Here is a 19,516-nt window from a genome sequence, read left to right as displayed (position 1 = left end):
TGTCTGTTCCGGCAGTAAATCAGAGCTCCAGTATCCTGAATCATCCTCCTTAGCCTCTGATTCTGAACCAAAGCTGTTAATGCCTGAGGCCCTTTGGGAGCTAGACTCACCACTGGCAACCTCATGATTCCCAGTCCCAATATCTGGTATCTAAGAGCCAGTCTCCAGGAGACCCTATCAAGTGACACCATTTACAACCAGAAGACCTCAGGCTGCTTGGGGCCTTGCCAACCAGGGTAGCTTCATTCAGAAAGTTTTCTGCAGAATATCATCACAGGTCACTGTTGATCCACAAGGCAGGAGAGCAGTGGGCACAAGCAGCTTCTCATCACCAACATGGCTGCACAAGAACTAACTACCTACTCTGACGTGTGGAGTTGTTATCACACTTTGTGAGTGGCCTCTGCTGCTTTTAAGGTACAAGTTTACAAGCCACCATCCAAACTAGGAGTAGGTTAACACCCATAAACAAATATTGGTGAACATCAATACTTTGCATCCGTGGGCATCAATTTGTAATATGGTACATTGGATGAAGTAAGCAAATATTGGATGAAGTAAGCAAATATTTCTAATGCACACTTTCAAAAGATTGCACACAGAGGTTAATTTCCTAAATAGGATTGACAGACAGATCTTCAAATGGAAGTGGACAATTAGTAAATGTATACAGCAGGCCTCTCAGTACGTGGAAAAGAAAAGGAAGTTAATGTTTCAAAGAGGAAATGTGCAGTAGAAGATCTGTTCTTCAGCCCTGATGGTGTGTGGTGGATGCTTTTACCAAACTGTTGTGTTTCATGCATTCGCACTTCTTATTCTGGGCCTCTAGCATTTGCACATTTTGTTTTGCTTCTCAAGCTTGTGGGAGCAGAAATAGTGCAGAAAGGATTGAAAAAAAGTACAGATATAGAGCGTAGTATCACACAGAAGCTCTTTTATATGCGTCAATATTCGTAATATATCAACATGCCATTTTGAACAAGTTAATGTGGACTCTTATTGTAGCTGGTAGGTTAAACAGTGCCACCATCTGTAAATACAAGCAGCTGGTTGGCACATGCAAGAATTCAGACTGCTGAGTGCCCAGTACTTATATACAAGGCAGTTTGACTGTAACACTTGATTGATCTTGTTACACAAGTTGGAGGAGTTATCTGTCCAACAGGTGGCGGTTTTTCACAGGAGACACAGTTAAAGTAGTGGTTTGCTCAATATTATTACGGAGCCATCGATCCAAGTTTGAATCCAGAGCTGCATGTCAGGAGTTTGTACACTTTCTCCATGTCTGCACGAGTTTCCTCTGGGTGCTCTGCTTTCCTCCCACCCTTCAAAAAACATACAGGAATTGTGGGTTAATCGGTGTATTTGGAGGGAAAATTCTTGAGGGCCAGGAGGGCCGTTTACTGTGCTGTAAGTCTAAATATTTTAAAAAATTAGGAGGGAAGGGAATAAAAGCTGAGATTAATTAAAACATGTGAAGTCAATATCCCACTGTATTGGATCAATGTAAAAAGAAAATTGAATCCATATCCACATTTATTCTTGGATCTCCTTTCCTTGTGCCTGATTTTAATTGATTTTTTTGTAAGCGAGTGAGACTGGTAAGGCCAGCGTGCATTGCCCATCCTTAAAACGCCCTTGAGAAGATGCTGGTGGGTATTCTCTCAACAGTTGGAGAGAGTTCCAGGACTTAGACTCAGTGATAATGAAGGATTGGCAATGTACTTCAAGGAAAGGGTGATGTATGGTTGTGAGGGGAACATACAGGTTGAGGTGTTCCCCTCCTTGTCACACACCGTGTACCTGATGCCCTTGCTGTTCTTGGTGATAGTAGTAGCAGGCTACACTAGATGGGTCATTGCACTGCATTTGGTAACTGGGCCAAGAGTGCTGTTTAAGAGTGGGCCGAGTGGGCCAAGACTCGGCCAAGAGTGCTGTTTAAGCTTGTGGATGTGCTGCTTTGTCCTGTATGGTGTGGAGCTTCTTGAGTCTTTTGGAGCTGTATTCATCCAGGCAAGTGGACAGAATTCCTGTACATTCCTGATTTGTGATCTGTAGATGGCTAAAAATGTTGGGTTCCAGGAGGTGGTTCATGTGGAAACTTCCCAGGGATGAGGGTGGCTGGCAGTGTACAGTGATGGTGTCAGGGGTTTGACAGTGGATGGGAGTTGTGGAATGATCAAGAGGATGGGTAAGAAATTGTTGGTGAAGGTAGGGAGGGGACTACCTTCGAAGGAACGGACGGACCTCTTAGATTCAAGTCTTCTCACTTCTATCCAGCACTAGCGTCCACAAGCTCTGAGAAGGCAGTCCTAAGTGGTGAGAACCAGGCTACAGGCCTACTGCCTCATTATAATGTTTACAAAGGTAGTGTATATAGAATGACTGTATGTAATGGGCACAGTCAGTGTAGTAATTCATGCAACGCTATTACAGAGCCAGTGACTGAGGTTCAAATCCACCGCTGTCTGTCAGAGAAGTGACCAAGTAGGTTTCCTCCAGGAGGAAACTGTGTGGCTCCATGAGACTCGGAGTATGGTTGGTGCAATAGTTAAGAATACAGAGATCGGAGTCATATTCCACCATATGAAGGTTAAATTCAATTCCTAATCTGTTGTGCACAGAGAAGATGAACACAAAATTATCAGGTTGCTGTAAAAAACCATAAGGTTCACCCAGCGCACATGAGGGGAGGATGCCTGGTGTCATAACCATCTGGCTTACATGTGAATCCAGGTCCACCAAAGTGGTTACCTTTTCAATTCTCTTTGAAATAGGTAAGTGCAATTCGCCATCACCTTCTCAGGGGCAGTCAATAGATAACAGCTTTCCAACTAATGGCCTGATCCCCACAAGCCTTTTCCCCTCTTTCCTCTAGCCCTTCAAGCAAGTTGTCCTGGTCTTTGCCCCTCTCCTCCTGCCCTTGGGTATTGGAGGACCAGTCAGGGAGGGAGGGAAAACAAGCGCTCACCACTCCCCTCCATTCTGCATACCTCTGCCTCTTCAAAGTGCCCTCTGCACCACCTGATTCCCTGACTAAGCAGCAAATGATTGGTGATTCCTTGGAAAAGCCCAAGTTCTGGACGTCCTTGCTATGAAAATCACTCCCCTCTTCTTTCTTTGGCTTGGCTTCGCGGACGAAGATTTATGGAGGGGTAATGTCCACGTCAGCTGCAGGCTCGTTTGTGGCTGACAAGTCCGATGCGGGACAGGCAGACACGGTTGCAGCGGTTGCAAGGGAAAATTGGTTGGTTGGGGTTGGGTGTTGGGTTTTTCCTCCTTTGTCTTTTGTCAGTGAGGTGGGCTCTGCGGTCTTCTTCAAAGGAGGTTGCTGCCCACCGAACTGTGAGGTGCCAAGATGCACGGTTTGAGGCGATATCAGCCCACTGGCAGTGGTCAATGTGGCAGGCACCAAGAGATTTCTTTAGGCAGTCCTTGTACCTCTTCTTTGGTGCACCTCTGTCTTGGTGGCCAGTGGAGAGCTCTCCATATAACACGATCTTGGGAAGGCGATGGTCCTCCATTGTGGAGACGTGACCTACCCAGCTACAATGAGAATTAATTACAAGGTTCAGTGCTGCAGGGGTAGATTTTTGTTCAATTTTGTCCAATATTGACTCCACTTGTGTTCAGTGCATTGGATGCCAACCCCATTCTGCATTATGCTCTACTCCTAATCATCTCTTGAACAATTTCACACAACAAATCAATCACATGGGGTTAAAAGTACATTTGCAGCAAAGTTAAATTTTTAGATAAATTCCTGTAACAACAGAGCACTTCATTGTTGCTGTACCAATGTATCTTCATGATCGTATGCTTTAGTCATGGAGTCTGAACTAATAACGTTCCAACCGAGATTCAGTTTTAACAGGCTAAATGCATGTGTCTGAAGGACTTTCCCTGGAATCATATGTTTGATCTGCATTATAATTGAATATTCTACCTCCCAATTTATTGACTCTTGACATGTACTTGCACCCTCTTGCTGCTTTATCTGTCAGTGTGTGGCTCTCTTGACCACAATGATAGGACAAATCAAAATCTGAGCCTATTGTAATGTTCTTCTTCATGGAGAGTGCTCGGGAAGCCTCTTTCATCTAAGCAGAAAAATTGAGTTTTGATCTATCTCAGTACAGTACAGGGGAGGTCACTGCTCTTAAAGTTTATGCAGCGAACAAAAGGCTAGGAAAGGTGTGGGTGTGGGAAGTGCTAAGAGCATGTCCAATTTATTTTTATGAACATCAACGCCCCCAAAAAATTTGAAAACAAATCAATTACAGTCCAAGGAGTCACAAAGTCATTCAGCATGGAAACAGGCCATTTGGCCCATCTTGCCCATGCTGATTTAAATGTCCCACTCACACTAGTCTCATATGCCTGCCTATGTTTGGCCCTTAACATTCTAAACACTTCTTATCCATGCATCTGTCCAACATTTTTTAAACATTGCAATAGTACCTCCACCAACCATCTCGTCTGGCAGCCGATTCCATACACCCACCACCCTCTATGTGAAAAAGTTACCCCTCAGGTTCCTTTTAAATCGCTCCATCCTCACCTTAAATTTATTTCCTCTCATTACTGATTCTTTTACTCTGAGCAAAAGACTCTCTGCAATCACCCTTCTATTCCTCTCACAATTTTGTACAACTCTATGAGATCACCCCTCTTTCTCCAACACTCCACAGAATAAAGCCTCAGCCTGCTTAACCTATCCCTATCGCTCAGACCCACAAGTCCTGGCAACATTGTCGTAAAACTTCTTTGATCCTTCTCCAGCTTGACAACATATTTCTTGCAGTACAGTGACCTTCTCCAGCTTGACAACATATTTCTTGCAGTACAGCTTTCCCTCCAAATCACACTGACCTAGAAACATATCTCTACAATGCTCCAAATGGACCCTCACCAATCTCTTATATAACTACAACATGACCTCCCAACTTCTATATTCAATACTCTGAATGATGAATGCCAATGTGCAGGAAGCCTTTTTGACCACCCTATCTACCTGTAATGTGTCTTTCAAGGTATTGGGTATCTGTACCCATAGATCCCTCTGCTCTATGATACTCCCCTGATCCCCATCATTCACTGTGTTGGTCCTGCCTATGTTAAACCTTCCAAATTGCAAAATCTCATTTTTCTCTGCATTTTATTCCATCAAACATTCTTCTACCGACACACCCAACACATCAAGATGCTGCTGCAATCTTGGCAACCATCTCTACAATACAAAGCATCTGAGGGTCATGCATGTTTTAATTTAAATCAGTGGACCCAGCATTGAAAGCTGTGGCACACCATTAGTCAGACGACTCCATTCTCTACCACAAATCAAATTTTCTATCCATTCTGCTATCTCACTTTGGATCCCATATATTCTCACCTTTCAGAGCACCATGCTGTGTGGAACCTTATCAAATGCCTTCTGAAACCCATGTTTACAACATTTACAGCTCTGTCCTTGTCAACCTCTTTGATCATATCTTCAAAAAATTCAGATTTGTGAGATATAGCCTCCCAGTTACAAAACCATGCTGACTATCCCCCTAATTAGACCTTGCCCATTCAAGGTGATAGAAATCATCACCCTTAGAATATTCTCTAGTAACTTACCAACCCACATGTTGGTTTCACTGATTTGTAGTTCTCAGGCTTTTCCCTGCAGCCTTTCTAGAATAGAGGCTTAACATTTGCTACCCTCCAATCTGCTGGCACCTCACCTGTACTTATTGATGCCTCATAAATCTTAGCTAGGACACCTGAAAATTCTTCTCCAGCAGTATCCTTGGATATATCTAATCAATCCCAGGAGATATGCATATGCATCAGGACCTTCAGCACTTCTTCAACTGTAATACTGACTGTTCTCAAGACACTACTATTGAATGCTCCAAATTCCCCAGTTCTCATTTCTTTCTTCACATTAAAAAAAAGTGCATTTTGAGATCGTTGCCCATTTCCTGTTGCTCGATTACATTGATTCCAGAGGAGACCTATTTTTTTCTCCAGTTACCCTTTTTGCACATATAAAATCTCTTGAGAGTAGTTTTAAAGTGGTGAAATAATTGAACATACTATAAAACTTAAAATAAAAAACAATAAAATAAATGAGAATTCTTAAGACTAGTAAGATCGGAGTTTTACTCTTGCCCAGTCTTCCTCTGTTTTTCCATGCACTCCTGAATGAACATGAAGACATTTGACATACAAATGTTGATTTTCCTCAAATAGAATGCAGTTAAATTGTCTGCATATGTAAATGTTTGTTAAAGCTTGCATTCCCATAGTGGACAATTGTTTTTCTTAAAGGTGAAAGGCAGAATAGAAAATTGCCACTTTAGTGTGAAGTCCCTCTTGGCACAGAACCCACAACCTCATGGTGAAGGACAAAACCTTCAGATACATGGAAACAACATGGCTGGCAGCTTTCCCTCCAAATCACACTGACCTAGAAACATATCACAGCTAAGTTCAAATTCTTCATTTATATAGCACATTTTTTTTCAACTTGCATTGACCAAAGTGCTGTATAAACCAATCGATCAAAACGAGTATAACTATTTACAGAACAACAGATTAAGATGTTATAAATAGACCACAATTGCAGTGAATAGTGCAGCGCTGTCGGAGATCAGGAACGTACAAAGGGTTTCAGACATTAAATGCTATCGACAGAAGGTACATTTTTAACCTGGATTTAAAGCAATTAAGGAAGGGGGCTAGTTTAAGAGTTAGGGGAATGCTGTTTCACAATTTGACTGCGAAGGCCCGGTCTCCCCTTTGTATGTGCTTAGTCTCCCCTTTGTGCACTTAATGTGTGGAACAGTCAGGCATCCTGCAATAGCTAACCTGAGCTGCTTGGGAGCAGAGTAGGGTGTAAGCAGATCCTAAACTCATACAACTCTGCTCAAGCACTTCACCAGAAGGATTGCAGCAGTTCAAATTATAAATCTGATTTGCTATAATGGATGGGAGGGGTTTGGAGGCTTGTGATCTGGCTGTAGGTCAATGGGACTAGGCACAAACTAGATGTCCAAAGAGTCTGTTCTGTGCTGTAGTTCCAGAAAGCAGCTCACCATCACCTTTTCATGAGCAATGAGTGATGAGCGATAAATGCTTGTTTTGCTAGCAATGCCCCGATTCTGAAAAATCGTAATTTAAAGGAAAACATAGAACCTTACAGCACAGTACAGGCCCTTGATGTTGTGCAGATCTATACATTCTCATGATAAAAACAAAATACTAAACCCTTCCTACCTACCTAGTAACCCTCTATTTTCATTTCATCCATGTGCCTGTCTGTATCAGGAAGGGTTGTGGCTGTCATGTGACAGCACTACCCCAAGAGGCCACACCATCTTCCAATCAAGGTTTGGTCCTGCCCCACCTATTAGTGCACACCTTGCTGTTGGGCCCAGCCTACCATTACTTGACTTTGGGCCATTGGCTGTTGTAATTGGATTAACCCTTCAGGCACCAAACCATTTGTCCCTACTAATAACCTGGGCTGGGTCTTCCAGCTCTTTATTCTCCCTCTTTTTGCCATTTTTGAGGGACTATCCTGCTTCACTCTAGGCTGAGGAATGTGGAACAGCACTGGAGAAATTGTTGGTGAGCTGTGCACTAAATAAGGTTGGGGGTGTTAATTATTGTCCCTAAATAACATAGACACTGAGTCAAGGCATCATATTGACTTTTCCCTTGGTTGTTTGTGTGTGTAGATTCAGTTTGTTCCCACGTTCATTATTAGTTGCCTGCTTATGTTTAATGGCTACTGACTTTTTCCCACGATCACTAATAAACTGTACGTGTTGTTCAGTACTTTCCTGACTTTTATTCCCATGATTGCTAATAAACTATACGTATTGTTTTACTGCTGTTACCTTTTTCCCACGGCTGCTGTAAATTGTGTGCATGTGTGTGTGCATGTGTTGCATCTGTTTCCATTCCCCACACATGCCTTCTGTAAATAAAATCCTTCCCTACCAAAACTGTGTCCAGAGTCCTTACCTTTGAGATCTATGAAACCTGTTTCCTCACTCACAACACCACCTAAGAGTATTTTAAATGTCCCTAATATTTCAGCCTCTACCACTATCCTTGGCAAGACATTCTAGGCACCTACTACTCTGTCTATGGAAAAAAAAACTTACCACTGATGTCTCCCCTGAACTTTCCTCCCTTCATTTTGAACAGAAGAAAACCATATAAACTTATTAGCCAGCTGGAGCAGTGAGGCATGTGGTGACTTGTAAAGTTTTACCTTTTAACACTAGTTTTTATGCAACTGAGTTAAAAATTAAAAGGAAGAAGATCAGTGATGCCATCATCTCACACCAATATCTTGTCCTGACTTGCTGGGAAACTGGAAGGAACAGACTAAATCAAACAGTTGCTGCCAGCACAGCGAGTCCACCAGATCATTTCCGGATGGCCTACTACCAGAGTTGCACGCTCCTTGATGTTTCAGACTCTCATTTTGGGTAACAGACATCATAAAACAACCTTCAGGGAAGGGCACCCAAAGTGGACATTCTCTGTTAAGCTGCTAATGGCAGTTATGTGATAAATAGGACCAATATATTTTACATTGAGCCTGCAAATTAAAAATGAATGAGTATTTGAAACAGAAAGTGCTTTTCCTCGAATTTCCTTCCCCCTTAAGTGTTATTTATGACCACAGCTTGTACAGTTTGAGGTCAATTGCAAAAACAGGATCTTATTCATGTCAGAAGCTAGCTTTTTTTTTGGTTTTGAAACTAAACATATTCTTAAGAATTATGGCTGGTCTAATCTTTAAAGTTAAGGGAAACACAGCTGCACTTGAAATATGGGAACAGCAGTAAAATATGACCAAGGCTGATAAAGTGGATTTCTGCACACTTCCAGCTCTCAGTCCTGAGCCAGTGACCAACAGGGTGAAGTCAGGAAATGAGAGTGATTAATGATCGGTGGGGATATTACAAAGTCAAATGAGTAAAATTACCTCTGCTCTTCCACAAGATGTATAATGTGTGTCTGAAGAGGAATGGAAAATAATATGAGAAATATTAACCAACATTCTTGAGGTAATTATCGTCGAGCATTTCAGTGTTGTGAACGACAATCTGGTAAAATTTAGGACTTTTTGATTTCACTGCACAATGGAAAGGCAAAGGACGATTTAAGCCATCTCAACCCGCCCAATTCAAAGGTCTAGCTCCTTAGCTCATCCGATTTCCCCATTATAGGTCCTCACCCTGACTGATTCCCATTCTCCCCTGACTCCTCACCCTCACCCCATCCCATTCTCTCGTGGCCCCTCACCCCATCCAATTCATGCCTCTCCTCTCCTGACCCCACTCCCCATCACCCCCTGTCCACTGGGACTCTTCCCCACCACTCCCTGTCCACTGGGACTCTTCCCCACCACTCCCTGTCCACTGGGACTCTTCCCCATCACCCCCTGTCCACTGGGGCCCTTCCCCATCACTCCCTCACCAGTAGATCTATTGGCAATTACCAACTTCTCATTAGGTCAACCCAGTCTACGATATTCCGATTTCAGATTTCTTGCCAGAATACATACATGGCATCATATACAACCCTGAAATTCTTTTTCCTGCAGGCAGGGCAGAATTAACCGCAGAGCCCACCTCACTGACAAAAGGCAAAGGAAGAAAAACCCAACACCCAACCCCAACCAACCGATTTTCCCCTGCAACCGCTGCAATCGTGTCTGCCTGTCCCGCATCGGACTTGTCAGCCACAAACGAGCCTGCAGCTGACGTGGACTTTTTACCCCCTCCATAAATCTTCGTCCGCGAAGCCAAGCCAAAGAAAAAAGATTCAATGTGTACATGTAAAGAATAAATGTAAGCAAATGAGAAAAAAAATCAATAAAGTGCGAAAGAGTCCTTAAATGGTTCCTTAATTGAGTTTGTTGCTTTGGAGTCTGATGGTAGAGGGGTAGCAGCTGTTTCTGAACCTGGTGGTGTGAGTCTTGTGGCATTTATATTTATTTTCTGATGGCAGCAGCAAGAACGGAGTGTGTGCTGGATGGTGTGGGTCTTTGATGATAGCTCTGACGCAGCGTTCCCTGTAGATGTTCTCGATAGTGGGGAAGGTTTTCCTTGTGATGTCCTGGGTTGTGTCCACTACCTTTTAGAGGGGTACTGGTGTCCCATTACCAGACCATGATGCACACATATACACAATACCCAGCACATAATAATCACATACATACATAAAGATGTATTATAATATAAAATAAATATATTTCAATATTTCAGAATAATTAACTCAGTTACAGGATACTTAGATTACACTTTCTAGTATTTCCCAATTTAAAAATCGGTCAGCATACTTTCCGCTAAGTGTCAAATAATTGGCCCTCATAACCTATTGGTATTCCATGGATAACATTGCTTCTATTTTGTCATTTTAAGTTCTAATAATCTTGTGTGTTCAAAACAATGTCAAGTAACTCTTTATTTACCCTTATAATGATGTTCTTTACTTCAGTAATTTAGCTTTCAATTTACTCAGCAGTTAGAATAGCATTTCCATTTTTATCTTGTCATAATTTCTCAGAATTATTAAAGTCAATTTCGTCTACTCTAAACCTTTCACCTTTAATAAAAAGTGGCCCAGAGTTTTCTCCCTATTACCGCAAGGCCTATCAGCTGTAGTGTGATTCTAACCCGCACCATGTTCTTGACATCTCTCCTGGAGTAACACACACAAAACTTCAGACGATTTTTGCTTCAACCGCCTGAAATCCTGTTCTCCTGATACAAAAATCTTTGCTGATCCTATATCATGATGGTTTGCACTTCTGCAAAATGACCCTCAACATTTCATTAGTTCAATACTCCTTTTTGTCTTTGGGTATTCCTTAAACCCAAACCAACTTTGTGGCCATGGATTTCTTTCAATGTAATGGTTTTAAATGGAAGTAACACTATAGTGTTTTTGTGAGTGGGATCATTACATCATTGAGGGAAAGATATGCCAAACACGGTTTGTTACTCGAGACTTTCAGACAATAGTCCGACCATTTAGCAATACTGCTTACGTTGCACTGTTTTATAGTGTTTTTTAGACATTGTTGGAAAAAAATCTGAAAAATTTGACATAAATTAACATGATTACTCACCTTGTGGTCGTTTGCACTGCACCCCTCAAGTTCCTGTGCGTGTTAGTCCCAGTGCTTTTACGTGGAGCAACGTGGCTTGAGTCATCAGCTGGACGTCAAATTCATCTGGTGAGTTTTGAGGGGCGATTTAGACTGCAGGCTTCTCCCGAAAAGTAGTAAGGGTCCTGCAGGATAAATCACGGTGCAGGAATTGACTAAAAATTTTTAGACTCCCCACGCAACGGCAAATTTCATTGATTGTGCCGTTACACGCCTGCAATCTAAAAACCCTAAATGTCTAAGAGGCTGACCTTCATTTTCACCTCTAACTTGTCATCCACAGAACATGGAATACTACAGCACAGAAAACAGACCATTTGGCCCTTCTAGTCTGGCCAAAATATCATTCCGCTAGCCCCATTGATCTGCACAAGAAGGCAGCCAACATATTAAAGGACCCCATCACCCTGATCGCAATCTCTTCTCACTGCTACCTTTAAGCAGAATGTACGGAAGCCTGAAGACCAGCAATGCTGGGTTCAAGAACAGTTGCTTCCAACGATTATAAAGCTTGTGAGCCTCCCTCTGTTATGCTAATCATAGATTGCTCTGGCAGTGCAAAAGAACACACTATTGCAAAGTTATTTTTTTCTTGCACTAGGAGAATATTTATTATTTATCTATTGTACTTATTGGCTCTTTTTGATTCAAATTATGTGTACTATTGTAGTCCATTTTTAAATTTTGTTGTTAATATTTTGCTGCAACAAGTAAGAATTTCTGCAGCCATCATCACCATCCCAATGCCAAAGAGAATGATGGAACTGGATAAAAAGACTACTGCCCAGTGGCACTGATCTCCACGATCATGAAGTGCTTCGAGTTATTAGTAATGGAATACATCAAATTGCACCTTCCATCTCTTTGGACCTGTTCCAGTTTGCCTACTATCCAAACTGGTCAACAGATGATGCAATAGCCACTCCGTCCTGACCCATCTAGAGAATGATGCCTCTTACACCAGGCTGTTGTTCATTGACCTGCTTGGCATTCAACATGATCATACCTCAGAGGGTGGTGAATAAACGGTCCTCGCTAGGACTCAACACCCCTCTCTGCAACTGGATTCTGGACTTCTTGACCAAGAAGGGTCAGACAGGCTTGACAGCAAAATCTTTAGTCCCATCACACTGAGCACTGGATCACCTCAGGCGGTGAGCTTGGTCCACTGCTCACTCATGACTGACTCCTGTGACAGATTGTTATTTTGTATTGTATATAAATATGATTTTGGGAGGTGAATTGTGGCAAGCTTTTTAGTGTAGGTCACATACAAACACTTCAAAACAGATCTCCAATGGAATCATGCCACGCCCCCACTCAAAGAAATTTTGAGGAGATATGCCATCCATCACATAGCATTTTGGACCCACTACCATCAGGAAGGAGGTACACAAGCATCATAATCAGGACTGCCAGGCTGGAAAATAGCTAATTTCCTGTGAGACTGGCGAATGGTATCTGTAAAGGTTAAAACCTTGTGTTTTTGATTTGAAGTTAATTTCGTGCTTATCCCTTTAAGAAAAAGTATTGTTTGTAGAGTTACCATAGTGACTATGATGTCATATGTCAAAATATCTGAGCGGACCAAGAGTTTGCATCTTATTCTTTGAAGAATTATGAAGGGGACGTAAGCTCGAGATACTTTTCTTTGAATTTATCTTAATTCATCTTATTTTGTCTATTTCTTGTATCTGTTTAAAGTTGAATATCGTTATATTATTATACAGTATGCTTTGTTTATTCATCATTATGAAAATTTCAATGCAAAGTTATGCAAAATGTTTATCTGTTTTATCAGTGAATTAAAGTTACTTGAAGCTGCAACTAAAAAGTTTGGTTTATTAGATTAATAAAATAATTCAGAACATCATCGCTCATCTCTTTGAAGTTACATTGGGAAATTCTAGAAAGTGTCATCTAAGTATCCTGTAACTGAGTTAATTATTTCCAAATATTTAAATATTTATTTTATATTATAATACATCTTTATGTATGTATGTGATTATTATGTGCTGGGTATTGTGTATATGTGTGCACCATGGTCTAGAGAAACATTGTTTTAACTGGAAGTTGTGTACAATCAGATGATAATAAACTTGAACTTGCTGTACACATTATAATAAACTTGTTATCGACCTGTAAATCGGACCATTGCTGATCGACCAGCTCAACCCTCTCCAGTGCAAATTATATAATGCTTGATTCCATGAAAGTTCAAAAATCTTTTGATCTCTCGCTTGGTTGTACTCAGAAACTAATGTCCATAGTCATCTTGGGAAGAGATTTCCAAAGATTTACTCTCTTCTGGGTGAAGACATGCTTGCTCCTTGGTCCTGAATTGCCATAACCAAATTTGAACTTGTAACCCTCATTCTTGAAATGTTAGACAAAGGAAACATCATCCTTGCAGCAATCCTGTGAAGCCCCATGAGAATTGTGTGTTCAATTAGGTCACTTTTGATATTATTAACTTTGAAAAGATTCAAAAGATTATTACTAAGCTGTGCAGTGATTGAGTTATCAGGAGTTGGATAGGCTGGGTCTTTATTCCCTGGAGCATGGATAAAGTGAATGGTCATAGTTTTTTTTTGTCCCTTGGATTGATGATTCTAGAAGTTTAAGGTAAAAGGAAGGGAGCTGAGGGACATTTTTTTCTCTAAGAGGATAGTCCTTATCTGGAATGAGCTACCAGAGGAAACTATGAGCAAGTACAATTACCGCTTTCAAAAGACAATTGGACAAAGATATGCACAGGAAGATATGGTCCAAATTGCAGGCAAATGGAACTAGCCCAGAACAGTAGAGTTGCGTGAAAGGGCCTATCCCATTCCGAATGACTCTGACTCTACGGGCTTTCATTCTTCTAGGGTATATGCCAGTTAAATTAATATGTCCTCATAGGATAATTCCCCACATCTCGAGAATCTATCTGGTGAACCTTCACTGCATTTTCATTGGTGCATAAATCATTTTCCTTAGCTGTGATCCTGCTCTATTTATGGAAGAATTTGTAATTTTCTCATCGTCCATATCAGTCAACTAACTCAGAACAAATTAGAGTGAAGTCATCCTTCATCCAAAGGCTCTGTCTGAGAATAGAAGGAGACATTGTTCAACATTCAGTCTCATGAGGGTCCTATGCAATTGCAGTGTAGGCTTCTTTACTCTTGTACTCATCTCCTCTTGCAACAGACCATTTGTTTAACAATTTGCTACACCTGCACATTTGGGTACAAGGACATCCAGGTTCTTCAAATATTAACAACTTTTCACAACTTAAAAAAACCCTTCATTTCAACTTCTACCAAAGTGGATGGCCTCCTAGTTTGGCATGTTTCATTCCATTTGCTCTCTCCTTGCCAATTACACAGCCCACTTCCCCCTGAAGTGTCCCTGTGTCATCCTCAGCCTACACTCCCACTCAGCTTTGTACTGTTTGCAAACCTGGTTACATTACACTTGATAATTCATCCAAATCATCAATGCAGATTGTGAGCAGCTGCTCCTCCTTTCTCCTATCTATATCATTGGCTCCCATGTGTCCCCTCCCACTCCAAGTTCCTCTCCAGACTCAGGAGAAGCCCTTGACCCTGACAACAGACCAGTAATGCAACCTTGAGCATTCAAGTTTATAAACTGCAGTGCTCTGTATCTATTCCCAATTTTTGTTGATCATCCCTCCATTCCTTCTCACCTCCTTCTCCTCCACACATGTGCAGGTTACTTCCACTCCTTCCTCTTCACAAGGCATTGAAATATATGATTTTTTTGAAATGCACACCTGTTCTGGGGTTGACCTACTCAACTGAACAGATGTCACCACAGTAACATCAGAATAGAAGTACAAACTAAATTGATTCCAGGCCAAAAGATAAAATGATTCAGTGGAAGTTCCATTGATACAGCACTCAGTGGGCAATGCATGTCTTGTTGAATTTTCCCTGAATTATTTCACAGAACGTAACCCAAAACAATTATTGTTGAGCAACAGTTGTACTAAACAATTCCCCTAATTTCCAGAGCAAGTCATCCAAATTTTAATTTTGCTTTGGACTGATAAAGTTGATTGAGAACAGTTTGCAGCCTGGCCTACACATGATGTAGCATAGACCTCCCTGTGAATTATGCAAATCCCCTTCTCTTAGATAAAGAGAATGTAAAGAACTTTATTCTGTGGTTGTACAAATATTTACAGTGTTTCCTCTCTCCATTTATATTTGCCAAATGTGCATTTTTTTTTTAGATCCAGGATTTACTGAACTGTATGTTTGTCATTTCCAAAACCACAATCATTAATTTATTTTGACAACTGAACCAAAATCGACTGACTCTGGCAATGGATATGTGAAACATTTTTAACTTTAAAATAATCTGCTAGAGGATCTTAATGGGGTGGAAGGGGGGAATGGGGAAGGGTCAGAGTTATATAGTCATGGTTATATAGCATGATGTGTTCACCTTCGTTCATTGCAAGGATGTACAGGTTAATGGATTAATTGTATACATGGGCTCGCAGGCCAGAAGGACTTGCTACTGCGCTGTATTTCTTTAAAAAAAAACAGTGGAATCAAGTTAAAGACCCGTGAGGTAATGCTGCAGCTCTCTAAGCCCTTTGTTAGACCCAACGTGGACTATTATATGCAGTTCTGGTCACCTCATTACAGGAAAGATGTAGATGCTATAGAGAGGGTGTACATTGCCTGGATTGGAGAGTGTGCTTTGAATATCAGCTGATATTTTCCCCTTTGGAATGATAGAGTAGGAGGTGAATACGATGATGAGAAGCAATGATTGTGTGGATGGCCAGAAGCTTTTTCCCAGGACTGAAATGGCGAACACAAAGGGCCATAGCTTTAACATCCTTGCGAGTAAGTACAGGGAGGATGCAAAAGGTACGTTTTTCATACAGAATGGTGGGTGCATGGAATGCGCTGCCAGCAATGGTGGTGTGGGCAGGGACAATGGGAATTTTTAAGACACTGTTAGATAGGTACATGAAGCAGAGAAAAATGGAGGGTTATGCAGTCATGCAATTCAAAGCAGTTGTTAGAGCGAGGTAGTAGGTCGGCATGACCCTGTGGGCCAAAAGGCCTGTATTGTGTTGTAGATTTTTATGGAAAGCAGGTCCTTCAGCAGAACTCGTCCTTGGTCATTACCTGTGTTTTGGGTCGAAATCCTGCATTAATGGAGAGAGATGATAGTATAGAGGAGAGGGGGAGTGGTGAGGCAGGTACAGTTATTCAAGGTACAGTTATTGGTGGATTGAGCAGGGATGAAAGATGGTGTACAGAAGAAGCCAGGAGGAGAGGGGCAGGGGTGGAGAAGGGATATCGATGCAGGTGGGTGATAGATGGGAGCAGGCGAGGCTTAAAAAGTTAAACATGAAAATCTGCAAACGCTGTGATTGTAGTTTACACAAAAATGCTAGAAAACTTCAGATAATTATGTAGCATCCTTTAGATACATAACCAGCCTGAGCCCTTCAAGGTATGGCGGCCAAATAATATGATGGGGGACAGAGGGGCTGGAGCACAGAGAGCCCCACAGACCGGAGCTCCCAATGCCTCCACTGCTAACCCTGGTCAAGGATACCCTTGTGCTGGAGTAGCCATCACAACATACTGTACCCTCCCCCCCCCTCGCCTCTGTCGATCCAGTTACTTACCCCGGTCCTGACCTACCCCATTCTGGCATCCTCGCTGACTCCATCGCCAGTTTCTACACCAACCTCAGCCTCCGCAAGGGAGACACTTTGGGTTTCTTTACTGTTGATCCCAATGCCTCATCTCTTCCACCACCACTCCTTACCCTTTCCTATCTCCTCACACCTCTTCCTACTCGCCCCTATCTATTCCTTTGAGCTCCACCTTTCTTCCCAACCCCCCAGGTCTCAGACCTTTTCATCTCCCCAGCTCCCCTCTGAGACCCCCTTACTCCCACCCCCTTGATCCTCAGATCTTCTCATCTCCATCGCCTCCCTCCTCCGGAGTTCCCCTACTTGCTGCCTCCCTCCTCCAGAGCTCCCCTACCCACTGCATCCGCCCTCCGGAGCTCCCCTACCTGCTGTCTCCCCCCTCTCCATTCAGAGCTATCCCCTCTCCTATCACCTCAGCTTTTTTACCTCGTGCCCTCCCACCTCTGTCCACCTATAATCTGTCTGTGGTCCTGTGCTCCGCCCCTGTCCCTCCCCCACCTATTCAAGGTGCCTGCCTTTCTTTTAGCTCATACCTTAATGAAGGTCTCAGGCTAAAGATCGCTGGTTATGTATCTTTAACTTTATTATAAAAGGAACTGGATAACTTGCTGGTTTCTCCAACATTTTTGTGTAAAAAGAGCTGTGATTGTTGTGCAATACACAAAAATGCTGGAGAAACACAGCAGATCACAGGGCCTGGGCCTTGCTTTATAGATGGAGCCAGATTGGGAGGCGAGAGGGAAGGGAGGGTAAAGTTGGACATGTAGCTTGGAGGGTGATAAGCAAGGGGCCATTTCACTTCTGGCCTCTGCTTGGAGGCTGGCAATGAGAGTGGAATGACAACTTAAAACTTAACTTTCAGACAACAGCCCTAAAAGGCTGCTCCTGCATCACATTCATATAGAGAGGCACCTTGAAGCACCCGATGGAGGCGGGGCGACTGGTGCTGCAGCGCCACCCATCATAAATACACGGCTGAGCAATGGTCTTTCCTACCCATAATCCCCCAGGCAGCTGGAATCAGTTTCCAGAACAGTTCCAGCTGCGTGGGGGATTATGGGTAGGGAAGACAGCCATTGCTCTGCTATGTCCTGAGCCACAGAGAGCAGCACCGAAGGCCAAAGCGGCCTGGTGAGGCTGGCCCCTGCTGCTCTGACAGCTCCCACCCGCCACCCCTGCCTTGAGGGGATCATGCAGGGAGAGGGGTAAGTGGGGAGATGAGTCGCGTCCCTAACCAGCCGCTTGCAGCAACTGTACGTTCAGGTCAGGTGGCGGAGTGCTGCGCTTTGCCGATTATCCTTTCCCAAGAAGGGTGGGAATCGGCGCCTCTGAGCTGGCCACGGCGCATTCAGAAAGCTATGTCTTTAGGCAAAAGATCGAAGTTTTCCCTGCTTGAAAGTGCCTAAGGACACAAAAGGCCACCAGACTGGAATCTGATGAGTATGAAAAGTGATAATGGGAAGCATTTAAGAGGGATGAAGGCAGATGGAACTCAGTGGGGAGGGGATCGAGTGGGTGAAGTTTAGTTTATTTATATAGCACATTTAAAACAATTCATGTTGACCAAATGCTGAACAGATCATAAATTACATCTCAACTTAAGCAGCTATTTAAAGCACTGTATAAAACGGGTACTTGAGGTTAATAATTGTACATACCGCGTGGTAACAACCAACAATCACCTCAAAACCCTTGTGAATAAAAATGCAACTTCAACCTGGATTTAAGAGTTAAAGGAAGGGACTGATTTGATGGAGGGAGGAATATTGTTCCACAGCTTGGGAGTTGCAATAGCAAAGGTATGGTCTCCCCTGAGCTGGCGATTTGAGCGTGGAACAACCAAATACTCTAAATTGGCTGATCTGAGGGGTCTTGAAGTGGAGTAGGGAGTTCGGAGATCGGTGATATAAGAGGGGGCTGGTTCTTTAAAGGCTTTGTACACAAACTGGAGAACTTTAAAATCTATTCTGAGCCATACTGGCACCCAGTGGAGGGAGGCCAGAATAGGGGTGATATGGTCCCTGTTCTTGGCTCCTGTTAGGAGCCTTGCTGCAGCATTCTGCACCAGTTGCAGACGGGATAATGACTGATCATGCTTGATCACAATTTACACTTGATTGCTTTTTCTCTCAACCTCGATGGAATTTTGATTCAATTTATTTTGTGATGTTACAATTGTGAAATATGTTCAGCCTAGTGGGTCAACCCTAGAAATTGATGCACATCCCAAAAAACTCAAATCACAATTCTTGGTTACTTTTTATCACTCAGTAAGTTTGCAGATGACCCAAAAATTGATAGAGTTTGTAGTGAAAGAAGATAGTCTCATGCTACAGAAAGGTTTTGATTAGTTGGTAAATTGGATAAAGTATAAGAAGATGGAATTAATCCTGAGAAGTGTAAAGGAGTACATTTTAGCTGTACTAATAAGTAGTACAATGAAGACGCTGTTTACATCCGGTACCGCACGGATGGCAGTCTCTTCAATCTGAGGCGCCTGCAAGCTCACACCAAGACACAAGAGAAACTTGTGCGTGAACTACTCTTTGCAGACGATGCCGCTTTAGTTGCCCATTCAGAGCCAGCTCTTCAGCGCTTGACGTCCTGCTTTGCGGAAACTGCCAAAATGTTTG

The 19,516-nt window shown here is 42.6% G+C and overlaps 1 protein-coding gene across 4 annotated transcripts in view; it reads right to left on the bottom strand.

Annotated features, from left to right (window-relative positions):
• filip1b (filamin A interacting protein 1b) overlaps window positions 1–19,516 on the bottom strand; it is a 265,621-nt gene that overhangs the window by 170,866 nt on the left and 75,239 nt on the right. For 3 of the 4 annotated variants that reach the window (XM_069932127.1, XM_069932130.1, XM_069932129.1), the window contains one exon: window positions 11,147–11,310. The gene's annotated coding sequence lies outside the window, so the exon portion shown is untranslated. Of the gene's footprint in view, window positions 1–8,995; window positions 9,028–11,146; window positions 11,311–19,516 lie in introns of all 4 variants that reach the window. The other variant, XM_069932128.1, reaches the window with a different exon arrangement.

This window comes from Narcine bancroftii, chromosome 4, assembly GCF_036971445.1.
Source record: "Narcine bancroftii isolate sNarBan1 chromosome 4, sNarBan1.hap1, whole genome shotgun sequence".
Taxonomy (NCBI): Eukaryota; Metazoa; Chordata; class Chondrichthyes; order Torpediniformes; family Narcinidae; genus Narcine; species Narcine bancroftii.
This window is presented reverse-complemented; position numbering and strand designations above follow the sequence as displayed.